Below are 13,187 nucleotides of genomic sequence, written 5' to 3'. Positions count from 1 at the left end.
TATGTTCCTCTGTGTCGAGCTTCTTTGCTGGCAGTTGGGGCAGGAACCGGCGGACGTGCAACCACTTTAACCATGAGGTAAACACAAAACTTTCTATCCGGAGTTCCTTCATGGGGCTCCACACTTGTAAACAACCACTCCATCGGACTTGCGCTGCTCTCGGCCCCGCCCAAACTCTTCAGAAAACTATATATAATAAATGATCTTAAATAAAACAAATACATTTATAGAGATGGTATATAAGTATAAAACTTTACTCACATGTGAAACGGAGGCCACGTGAATGGTTTGTGAGCACAATTACGTGCACACAGCATGCCATATCATCTGATAATTGTACTAAAAGTCCAAAAGGCAGTTGACTGTGTAAAGACACATGAAACAACACAAAAATATGATGAATATGCCAAGTTCAGTGGCTAATCTGCCGGAGTCAGCTGAGGTGAAGTGACAGCGACCAGCGAGACCTAGCTGTCACTCAAGTGGCCACGCCCTTAATTATGCAAACTTAATATAGCCTAATATAAAGGAAACTTAAGAGTTATAAAAAAATTCATCCCCCTCACAGTTGTCATGAAGGGTAATATTAGCTATATATGAACCTAAATCTTTCTTTGTACCAGACTGTAAACACCCTTTTTTCTGCCTTAAAGTTGGCCATTCTAACAGTGGGTTCAATTAAGATTTGTTCCATATGGAGCCAGGACTAGTGGAATTTCGATGAATTGCAGTTTCAGTTACTTCCGTTTTGGCTTCCCGAGGTAGAGCAGGAGGTTACCGATTGGTAGTTACATTTGCCATGGCGTAGGGCTATGCGTGCGCTTGACAGAAGTAAATCAGCCTTGAGTTCTGTTTTTAACTTTATTGCATAGTTCTGTTATATTATTTTTCACGGCCATGGATGTTACAAGTGCTATTATGTGTTTAGTTGGTTATTTCCACGTCATATTGAATGGCGTGTCATGTTTTTTAATGTTATGCTAATAACAGGGATGAGAATTATAATTTGCATTACTAAATTGGCATATCGTGGCGAAATACCATGGAAAAAGCTATTTATGTAACACAATGTCTTCTACCTGTATTACAAACATACATCTTCACTGCTGCCATATGCTACCTATTCAAATTTTTGGGCATGTGATCCTCTTGATTTTTGAGCGAAATGAATTTCATAATAAGTTTGATCGATTAAACAGCATATGCTGTTGAAAAAACAGCATATGCTGGTGATGCAGCTAGTTTGCTGGTCCTGACTCCTAAACATTGAGACCAGCATCTAAACATGCCTTACCAGCACATGCTTTTTATTTATTTATTTTTTTTTACACACACTTCAATCAATGTGCATAAATTTGGCATGAGGTTGGAGTTTTGAGATTCACTTATTTAGTGAGTGTCTCTAAATTTCAGCATTTGTACCCACTTAAAATAGGAAGAGTATGAGAGATTTCATAAAACCAAATTTAAAGTGATCATAATAGGGTCAGGTATAACTTGCTTCTGTTTTTATATTTTGGATATTTAAGGAAAAAACTAAAATAATATGTTTGTCTACCAATAGTTGTAACCAATGTTGATGTTTAACTGTTTTTCAGAAAATAAATGAAGAGTATACTGTTAAGTATCAGTGTATTAGTTCCAGTTTACCTTTGAATGAATGGGATACTTTGGAAACTGAAAATATAAACATTGCATATTGATTTTAGGACTATTAAATTATTGGGCATGTGTCCAAATATGTTTTTAAATACCAAACTGATTTCTGAGGTTAAAAAATATTAAGTTATTTAGAATATGAGTAAACTATTGTTTATCAATTAAAGTATACATTTTCAACCTTTTCATTTATTAATTCATTTTTTTCCTCAATAATGAATTTATTTAATAATTTGATATGCTATGCAAATGCATTTATATGATCTATTATTTGTAAATGTTCCAGTATGAGTAAAAAACAACAAAGACGTGCTGATGGCTGCTATTAGCGAAACCTGAGCTTCATCAGCAGTGCCACCAACCATCACATTTCTGGAGTAATTCTGGCAAAATAGCCCTGAACAAGGATTGAGTGCAGTACATATTCATAGTCTAATATTTCTATGTTAAATCCTTTTTTTATTGGGCTTAAGTAATATAAGCGTTTTCTGAGATTTCATTAGATGTAAGCCACAATCATCAAAATAAAAAGACGTGAACAGAAATATATGTATTATATTATATACTATGTGTAACGAACCTATATACGAGTTTGACTTAATTGGATTACTGAAATTATAACAACTTTTTGATAACATTGTAATTTATTGAGATGCACCTGTAAATTGATAAGAAACTTTATTATATACTTTATATTATACAACTTGATATTATTTATTTTAATTTTAAGGACGATTATGATGATAATTTTATTCTGCCAGTTTATTTTTAAAAATGTTTATTTATTATATAAAATGATGCACATACAGCTTTGTGGCTGGTAATATTTAATTATGTCTCATCGATTTTCTTAAGTCACTAACCATTGGCATGTGCTACAAAAAACATTTGTCCAAGAGTGTAAGTTACATCAGATAAAAGCATGTCAAATCGATCACACCCATCAAGCAGAAAGATAATAACCTCTCCTGTCTTTCCCTTCAGGGTGTTTGTTTGTGAACCGGAGTCTGACACTTGAAAACATCAAGTGCTATGGCTTCGACATGGATTACACTCTGGCAGGTGAGGCCGTTGTCAGTGCCTTCGGGACGGGTTGTCAGAGTGTGTGTGTGAAGTGCTTGGCTCTCATCAGCTCTCCTCTTTTCCGCAGTTTATAAATCTCCAGAGTATGAGAGTTGAGCTGCTCAGGGACAGGCTTGTGTCCATTGAATATCCGCACGATCTTCTGAGATATATATACGACTTGTACTGTCTCTATGTTGCTGTGATGATGAATTACAGTGATTTAATGTATTTTCTTTATAAAAAAATGCACTGTTTTAAAAATGTTTTAAACTTGTGAAACTCATTCTTTAGGTGCTGCTGATCACAGAGAGCTGAACAGATCTTTTAATCCCAGTTACTTTGCGCAAGTCCTGTCCTGTTGATATGATTATATGCATTACTACGGAGACATGTTAATACACGGCTGTCAATCAATTTAGTGGGTGGAGGACTCACACTCCTACCTCACGCTGAGGTGTGCCCTTAAAATGGGAGGGATTTGGATCCTATTTTAACATCAGAAAATTTTAATAAAGAGACTTGTTGTGTTTCTATTAGTCCAATATGACAGTGTAGGTACAGTTAAGTGTGTCTGCACAGTTCTGTCCAAAAGCTTACAAAAGTTGATTTTCATCATAGGTGCTCTTTAAAGTAATGGTTTTGGAACTTAAAATTGGTTGATGGGCGGCACAGTGGCACAGTGGGTAGCACAATCACCTCACAGCAAGAAGGTCGCTGGTTCGAGCCTCGGCTGGATCAGTTGGGGTTTCTGTGTAGAGTTTGCATGTTCTCCCTGTGTTTGCGTGGGTTTCCTCCGGGTGCTCCAGTTTTCCCCACAAAAGTCCAAAAAACCCTCCAGCTGCAAGCCATCCCTGGGAAGTATCCATGCACTCTCATTCACTCACATACACTATGGACAATTTAGCTTACCCAGTTTAACTGTACATGTTTTTGGACTTGTGGGGAAAACCGGAGCACCCGGAGGAAGCCACGTGAACACGCCAACTGACCCAGCCAGGGCTCAAACCAGCGACCTTCTTGCTTTGAGGCGATTGTGCTAGCCACTGCGCCACCATGCTGCCCTTAAAGGAATAGTTCACCCAAAAATGAAAATATTACTTCAATTACTCTCCATCATGTGGTTTTACAGCTTTATGAACACAAATAAAGATAATTTAAATAATGCTAGTTGCTGGCATCCATTGACTTCAATAGAAGGGAAAAAATTATGAACGTCAATGAGTATCATCAATCAGCATTCTTCAAAATAACAAATTTTGTGTTCAACAGAAGACAGAAGCTCAAATAGGTTTTGAATAAATGAAGGGTAAATAAAATGTTAGATTTTAGTGTCAAGTGTCACCCTAGCAGGTGTAAAAAAAAAGTCTCATTTCTATTCTGGACATCTGTAGTCCTACTGTAAATCCCTCATGAGAGACTGTGTCTGTAACCATACAAAAAGAAATGTCCTGTCATTACATGGGCCTCGAGAGTCTCATAAACCAGAAGTTCACCACAGGTCATTATTAATACAGTCTGAATATCAAACACAGACCGTTAGACTCACTGCTCAGTGATACAGCAGGGGGAAATATAAATATAGACTCTTGTTTTAGCTCCTCAGAGGGCCATATTTTAATGCTCTCAGACTTTCATTCTCTCTAACGTTCTCTTGCTTTCTCCATTTCTCCTCAGAGGTCTGGTCTATGACACCACATACGGTAACCTGTTGAAAATAGACTCCAATGGAAACATTCTGGTCTGCACTCACGGCTTCGAGTACCTGAGAGGGTGAGTGAAGATTCATTGTGGTGCCAGTCAATGGTGTATTGAGGCAGTTTGAGGCAAAAATGCCCTTTGAACTTTCCTCTGACAACAAAAGAATCCAGCAAAGTACAAAATGCTGCGTAAGGCTAAAATGATAAAGAGAGGCAGGTTGAAAGCCAATAAACCCAACATGAAGGAATGACAGAGTTGAAAAAAGTTAAATATAGATGAAGAAACACACGGGCTCTTCAGCTGAAAATTCAAGAAGATTTTAGCTGAAACTGGTTCTTTGTGAGTCATAACTTGTTAATCAAAGGCAACTGGAACTTTGGGGGTGTGCGTTGGCTTGAGGTCGCAGGCTGAGTGCATTAGTGCCCCCACCAATGCTAATATACAGCCATATCTCACTGCTACAAGTGTGGTATTGCATTTATACAACAGTTCGACCACATAATTTTATATTGAGGCAGAGTTTGTCTGTTTATAGTAATTGTTAACTTGTACTTAAAGGGATAATGCATTTAAAAGAATGAAAATTTACATAAGATTTACTTCCAAACCTTTATATGTTTCCTTTTTCTGTTAAACACAATAGGAGGGGTTTTGAAGAATATTAGGAACTGGTAAGCACTGACTAAAATAAATGGTTTTGAGTTATTGGTTTTGAGTTTTTGGTGAGGACAAGTGTAAACACTGCATGTTTCAGGAGTGTGCTCTCATATAAGACAGCATGATGAATGGTGTTTTATCAGGCGCCGCCTCCACACGGGGTACTGTGAGTCTGGTTTTATTTAGCAGGGGGATCAGTTGTTTGAGGCTGCTGGTTGTTAGTGACACTGACTGCTGTGACATTAACTGGACAATTCACTCATCGACTTTTATTGTTTACAAGATTTTGCATGTGTGTATATACAGTGCCCTCCACTAAATTGGGCACCCCTTTTTACTAAATATGAGCAAAGAAATCTGTCTTTATTATTTAAGCTTTGATTATTTGCTCAAAATATAGACCCGCCACTGATTCTAATTCAAAAACAAACTCAGTAAACATCTCAAATAATCAAAAACAAAGGGTGTGCCTGTTGGTCTTCTCCTGAAAGTGTCTGTGTGTCTACAGTGGATGAGTATTATAATAATAAATAATTCCTTTTATTAACACATAATAAATAACACATTTATATAGTGCTTTTCCAGACGCTCAAAGTGCCTTTACATTAGGGGGTATCTCCTCATCCACCACCAGTGTGCAACATCCACCTGGATGCGTGACAGCAGCCATATTGTGCCAGACCGCACACCAGCTGATGGAGAGGAGACAGAGTGATGAAGCCAAATATGATATGGGGATGGATAGGATGCCAGGGTTAAACCCCTATTCTTTTTGAAAGGACATCCTGGGATTTTTAACGACCACAGAGAGTCAGGACCTCAGTTAACAATCTCATCCGAAAGACGGCGCTCACTGAGCAGTACAGAGTCCCCTTTACTGTACTGGGGGGTTAGGACCCACACAAACCACAGGTTGAGCACACCCTGTTGGCCTCACTAACACCACTTCTGGCAGCAATCTAGCTTTCCCATTGTGGTCTCCCATCCAGGTACTGACCAGGCAAAACCCTGCTTAGGTTCAGTGAGCGATGTGGATGTGAGAGTTGTAGAGAGCTAGCTGCCAGTTAGAGCTCAAAGAGGCTGTTCAATAGGGCTGGACAATAATTGTGACGCATTTACACATTCAACTGATGGATGATCATTCTGTCAACATGTATTTGTTCTGATTCTTTTCTCAGAGACCTATCTTTATGCCTGCCTGGTTGACTTCTACACCAAAAGCACCAGATACAAGAAGTAAGCAAATTATTTTATATACGGTTCCCCTAAAACCTACTTACAAAGCTACACCAAGGATGAATTATTAAAGTAAAATATTAAAATATGTAAAATTCAAAAATAATATCTGATTAACCTCATAAACATTGATGTGAAATTATTGCGTAAACGTTTTTGTTGTAATTATTAACAAAGACTTTGTTATTTAAAAAAAAAAAACATTTCTCTATAGTTTTCAAAATAATATAATTTTGTTGCTGAAAATTATATTGACAAAAAGTATTGTAATGTAATCAGTGTGATTTTTATCACCATTTTTTTTTTCAATGTAGCAGATTATTACACTTTCCACATTGTTTGTATGTGTTCGACTTATACTGGACATTTAACCTGTAACTGTCCCAAAACTTTTAGGGGTATTTTTGATGGGTTTTCAAATCATGACAGTGTTGCACAGATTAACTCACTAATCTTACATTCAATTTAATTGAATTCATTTTTGATGTTGTAAACATATTTAAATAAGAATTGTACTTTTGTTTCATGCATTGACAAGAATTATATTGAGAGAATGAGAATGGACGCTATCAAATAAGGATTGATTTTTATTAATTGTTGTAATCCATCACATTAATTCAAGTTCTAATCTAGTCTTTGACTCTGCAATTCAATAATCATTGGAAGCCTATGTTAGAGTCTGATCTGATTGACAACCATGTTCATCGTCCAAGCAAAAACATCTTTTACCATCCATTTTTATAATTCAGTTTACATGCACGCACTATTACAACCCAAATCCCTGATAATGACGAGACTGAGATGAAAATCAGCACTGTAAAAACATCTGTTAATTAACTGTTTCGGTAATTTGTGATTAACAAGTGTTTTCTGATTATTTACGGCTGTGAATTGCATTACGGGATGTTGATCTCTGCTGTGTCGACGCTACAGTTTAACAAAGTGACTTTTATTGGCATTTTAGTTGTTTGAAATGATAAAATGTATAAGAATAATGTAAAGAGAAATAAATCTGTAAAATAGCAGAAAATGTACCGGTTTAGGTTTTTTGTACTTTAATAATATACTACAACAACCCTGACAACAAACCCTGATCAATCTCATTCCTGGAGGGCCGGTGTCCCTGCAAAGTTTAGCTCCAACTTGCCTCAACACACCTGCCTGGATGTTTAAAGTATACCAAATAAGACCTTGATTAGCTCACATCGGCTGTGTTTAATTAGGGTTGGAGCTAAAATCTGCAGGACACCGGCCCTCCAGGAACAAGTTTGGTGACCCCTGCTTTAAACCATTAAAAGTGTTAATAATAAAAGTTACTTTTTTAAACTTTTCAAGGTTCCGTTTGTTTTTCAACAAACCTAGTGTGAAGATCTTGGAGAATAGTATTCCAATACTGAACTTTTTGACAATAATTGTCACATGCCATATAACCCAAGACTGGCTACACACTGAGGCTGAGCAGGCCTGAGCCTGGTCAGTACATAGATGAGAGACCACATAGGGGCCTAGCAAACTAAGTTGCTGTTGGAAATTGTGCTAGAGAGGCCAGTGGGGGGTGCTCAACCTGTGGTCTATGTGAGCCCTAATGCCCCAGTAAAAGTGAAAGGGATAACATACTGTCAGTGAGCATCGTCTTTCAGATGAGATGTTAACCTGGGGTCCTGACTCTCTGTGGTCATTAATAATCTCATGGCACTTCTCGTAAAGAGGAGGGGTGTAACTGTAGTATCCTGGCGAAATTCCCTCCATTGGCACTTACCCATCATAGCCTTCCAATCATCTTCATCCACCGAATTGTCTCAATGTCTGTCTCTCCACCATTGTCCTGTGGCTGCCGTCACATCATCTAAGTGGATGCTGCACACTGGTGGTAGCCAACAGTAGTGGGAGACAACAGTAAACAACAGATAAACATTTAGCAGCATCAATAAATCAGGCAGCTATCTTAAGTCTCCCTGTAAAAATGCTGTGAAACAAATGAGCAGACTACAGATGGATGAGCTTAATGTGCCCGTGAGCTTGTTTTGCTTGACTCTGGTTTTTAAATCACCCAGGCACAAGAAGCGGAATGGTGCTGTGGTCATTGCTGACCCCTGCAGGGTCATTAGGGTAAAAAAAAAAAACTCCTGTCATTGTAGCATATACAGTGCTCTAGTCAACAACTAAAATCCAAAAATAAAAATCCTTCCATGTACAGAGCGATACATATCAACTTTCTAATCTCTCAAAGCTCCAGGCATTCTGTCTCCTCCACATGACCACTGGCACAAATACAAATGCATCTTCTGTGACTCGTTCTTTTTGATATGGCCTGAAAAATGTCTCTGACAACAACAGGACTCAAGGAAAAGTTTAATCAGCTTTACTGTTTCACTTTCGTACATTTAATTTGGGCATGTCTCATATTTTACCCCATTGCTGTAATCTTTATAGTGACCTTCATGTGTCATTTGCATCAGATCACTGCCATTCATAAATCCTCATGGGACAGTAAAGTGTTCTTTAGCATGAGCCTTTTCAGAGTCCTGTCAGAAGTAGTTGGTCATCCGGCTTTTCAACCCATGTTTTATGAATATCCTGAATTCAGACATACTGCATACTGCTCAGACACACTGCTCTGATTTATAATACTGTCTTTTCACATACTATACAATATGGGGGACATGTTCTGACAGAGATGTTTATTTGTTATTATTCAAGAGTTCATAACTCCATGAGGCACAGGCTCACTACAGTGTTGTTGTTATTCAGGAGACACTGAAGGAACGGACTCTGAAAAACCAGGACAAGTACGTCATTAAAGATGTAAGTAACAATTATATTTGTTCTCAGACTGCCAAAGAAAAAAATCTGTTCACAGTGTCAGTGGCTCTGTGTTCCCATTTTTACTTCACAGATACACATGATCTTAAAGCAAGTTTCTAGTTAATGATTCATTGATTCACATGATTCAATCAGAACGAACCTCAAGTTAATGACTCTCTGACTCAAATTATCTGTTTTAAGTCTCCAATTAATGACTCTGAATCAAATTATCCAGTCAGAACAAATCTCCAGATAACGATGCACTGATTCATATGATCCAGTCATAAAGAGACTCCAAGAACTGACTCTTAAACTCAAATGCTCTGTTAAAAGTGAATCCGTTTCACATGATCAGATGATCCATTTGCGAGTCTCCAGTAAATTATTTTACAGATTAAATTAAATTACAGATAGATTCAAAATGAGTCAAAAAGAGGTGTTTGAGTGCTGCTACTGGTGGATAAAAAAAGGCACTAATGCTCCTGGATTTAGGATTATAACAATGTAAGTCACAACTGTCTGTTGGCTTTTAAACCAATCTACTGTTAAAGCCAACATATAAAACACTTGAATGGGACATTATATATTTTTAATCATTTGTACATTTAAGTTATCATTAATTATCAGAATGGTTCTCAGTATATGAAAAGTTTGGGCAAGAAAATTCAGCATTTTCTTGCTAAATAAATGATCAGTAAATACATTTTGCTTTTAATACTTGAGTAATCATCATTTCTACCTTGACTGGGGACATTAGGCTTCATGAAGAAGTTATGGAGACGTCAATTTGTTTTAACTTCATCCACTGGTGCTGATATAATAGATTTGAATGTCCCAAACACTCCTTCACCTGCATTTGCTCTGGTTTAGCCTCGTATTCCTGTGTTACTGAGCCGCATCAAAGAGGTCGCTAAAGTGTTCCTGGCCACCAACAGCGACTTCAATTACACCGAGGTAAGAAGAGACCGCCAGACCTCCAGAAATTATTTAAACCACCATCCGACAGCCTGCAGATCGTTGCACACGGTCATTAATATTCATAATTCACTTCTAATCACACTGCATCCCATCTTTTCTCAAATTAGGCTATCATGAAATACTTACTGGATGCGGCAACAGCATCTAGTCGTGGTGCTCTTACTTTGACCTGGTGGTTGTGGATAACCATATAACCATTGACTTCCATAGTTTTTTTTTCTTACTATGAAAGTAAATGGTTACAGGTTTCTAACATTTTTCAAAATATCTTCTTTCATGTTTAACAGAACGCATTAACCTGCTTTCTGATGGTTTGTTGAAGTGCACATGAAAGAAATGTAGACATCTTCAATATGGAATTAAAGTCATTCAGAAGGAGCAAATTTTTTGCAGTAATGAAGGATAAAACAGACACTTTCTCGTACTAAATCTTTTAAAAATACATGTGCTTTTATCTCATGCAACAGAAGCAGAAGTGCTACAATCAAAATTAAGCATTTTTAGATGACCATACAGACTGAGCTATAAATTTCACGATAACATGTAGGAACTCCATTTATTGACCATGACAACTGAGATAACAAATGAAATTATTTGCCCCCCTTGTTTATTTTTGTCCCCAATTTCTGTTTAACAGAGAGAGGATTTTTTCAACATATTTCTAAACATAATAGTTTTAATAACTCATTTCTAATAACAGATTTATTTTATCTTTGCCATGATGACAGTAAATAATATTTTACCAGATATTTTTCAAGAGCTTAATGGGGTTAATTAGGTTAAAAAGACAGGTTAGGGTAATTAGGCAAGTTATTGTATAACGATGATTTGTTCTCTAGACTAAAGGGTCTAATAATATTGACCTTAAAATTGCTTTTGAAAAAAATTACTGTTTTTATTCTAGCCTAAGTAAAAAAATACTTATTTCTCCAAAAGAAAAAAACATTATCAGACATACTGTGAAAATTGCCTTGCCCTGTTAAACATCATTTGGGAAATTTTAAAAAAAAGGTTAAGATGATTTTTGTGAGTTAGCCTGTCAGTTTATTGGTTTGAATTTAAATGTGATCAGTTTTTCATTGACTAGTGGTTTTAGAAACTTTGGGCTGTAAACAAGTGTCAGTAAGTATTATTACTGCAACTCTCTACTAGCTGGGCTTCCAGCTAACTCTATCAAGCCTCTTCAACTGCTCCAGAATGCAGCAGCACGAGTTGTCTTCAATGAACCTAAACGAGCACATGTCACTCCGCTGCTAGTCCGTTTGCACTGGCTGCCAGTTGCTGCTCGCATCAAATTCAAAGCTCTGATGTTTGCCTACAAAGTGACTTCTGGCCTTGCTCCTTCTTATCTGCTCTCACTTCTGCAGATCTATGTGCCCTCCAGAAACTTGCGTTCTGTGAATGAACGTCGCCTCGTGGTTCCATCCCAAAGAGGGAAAAAATCACTTTCGCTCACGCTCACGCTCAATCTGCCCAGTTGGTGGAATGAACTCCCTAACTGCATCAGAACAGCAGAGTCACTCGCTACTTTCAAGAAACGACTAAAAACTCAACTATTTAGTCTCCACTTCACTTCCTAATCTGCAATTGCCTCTTTGAATATCACACTAACTGTACAAAAAAAAAAAAAAAAAACTACTAACACTTCCCTTCTTAGACTTTACAGACCTGAAACTTGCCTTTAGTACTTATTCATTGTTGCTCTTAGTTGTGTAAATTGCTTCCTTGTCCTCATTTGTAAGTCGCTTTGGATAAAAGCGTCTGCTAAATGACTAAATGTAAATGTAAATGTAAATGTATTAGTCAGGGATGATCAGAAACATGTGCAATGCGTGAAATGATCGATAGATGGCGACAGAAGACTTCAAAATCTGCACAGACTTCACATTTGCTTCACAAGAGTCTTTTGAAGTGAATATTTTAAATATCCTGTTGTGCTGTCCTACTGCTGGCCCAGTGAGTATTTTAGCTGAATTGAGTTTTAACTTAAATTTTTCATTTCTGTTGTATTGCATCCTTCTAGTGGCCGTTTAGTCATTTTTTTTTTACTTTTCAGTGTAAACTACAGTTTATCTAATTTTGTAGGTCATTTTACATGTAACATAATAATACTTTTTTTACTTTTAAATTCTGTTAAAAATTATACACCACTTATTAATGAGTAAATACTAAATCAAAAGGACATTTTTAGTTTTCATTTATGTACAGAACATAACCACTAAAATATCATTCAGTTCAACTATATTTCATGTTCTAACATCTTGTATGGTAAAATTTATTACAAAGAATATTTGATGTTTTAAAAGATTAATGGGACGGTTCACCTAAAAATGACAATTTACTTACTATTTATTGACCTTTAAGTGGTTCCAAACCTTTATGCATTGCTTTCTTCTGTTTAACACAAAAGAAGATATTTTGAAGAAAACTGAAAACTATTAAGCATCGACTTCCACAGTATTATCTATTACAGCACACACGTGACTGAACAAATCATGCTTTACATGGCTTACTCTGCTTACAAATGAACAAGAAAGTGGCTGAAAATCATCTGCATGGCAATATAATCTGCCTGCTTTTTATATGGTGTACTAAATTATGAATAACTTGTTTCTCACAACAAGTGTAAACGAATTAGTTACACTAAGAAAAACAAGACAATATGAGAAAAGTCTGTTTTGTGCCACTTTTAAACACTTAATGAATGTTCGCTTCCCTCTCCTTTTACCCATCAGGCATTTGGACAGTGGAAGTCTATATATAATTGATCTACAGCTATACAAACCACTGGATATTTCTCACTTTCTTTGGATTTACGAGGTGTGAGTTGGAGTTTAAAAAAAATGGTCAGAATAACAGTTTCATTTAAATAAATTATATTGTGTTGTCTTAAAAAATGTCCAGTGTAAATCCTGAGTAACTGAGGATTGTCAGGCATCTTTTTATTGATGACATTAATGTTGTATTATTGTTTGTGCAGATGGGGACGTACGGCATGGATCTGTGTTATGGGAAGATGGGCAGTTTGTTGCGCTGTGGCTCCACTAAAACACTTCTTCAGCCTACTCTTCAGAGCCCCGCTCGTCCTG

The 13,187-nt window shown here is 36.8% G+C and overlaps 1 non-coding gene across 2 annotated transcripts; it reads left to right on the top strand.

Annotated features, from left to right (window-relative positions):
- Positions 1-8,900: 8,900 nt before the first annotated feature.
- Positions 8,901-13,187, top strand: LOC795962 (cytosolic purine 5'-nucleotidase-like). Of its 2 annotated transcripts, none has more exons than XR_015500977.1 (3): positions 8,901-9,120; positions 9,991-10,074; positions 13,079-13,187. It is a non-coding gene; the product is annotated as a cytosolic purine 5'-nucleotidase-like (transcript). The 2 variants fall into 2 exon arrangements; XR_015500976.1 differs by lacking the exon at positions 13,079-13,187 and adding an exon at positions 10,206-10,245 and having other exon boundaries at positions 9,025-9,120.

This window comes from Danio rerio, chromosome 10 (genome assembly GCF_052040795.2).
Source record: "Danio rerio strain M-AB ecotype USA chromosome 10, GRCz13ab, whole genome shotgun sequence".
In the NCBI taxonomy this organism is placed as follows: Eukaryota; Metazoa; Chordata; class Actinopteri; order Cypriniformes; family Danionidae; genus Danio; species Danio rerio.
This window is presented reverse-complemented; position numbering and strand designations above follow the sequence as displayed.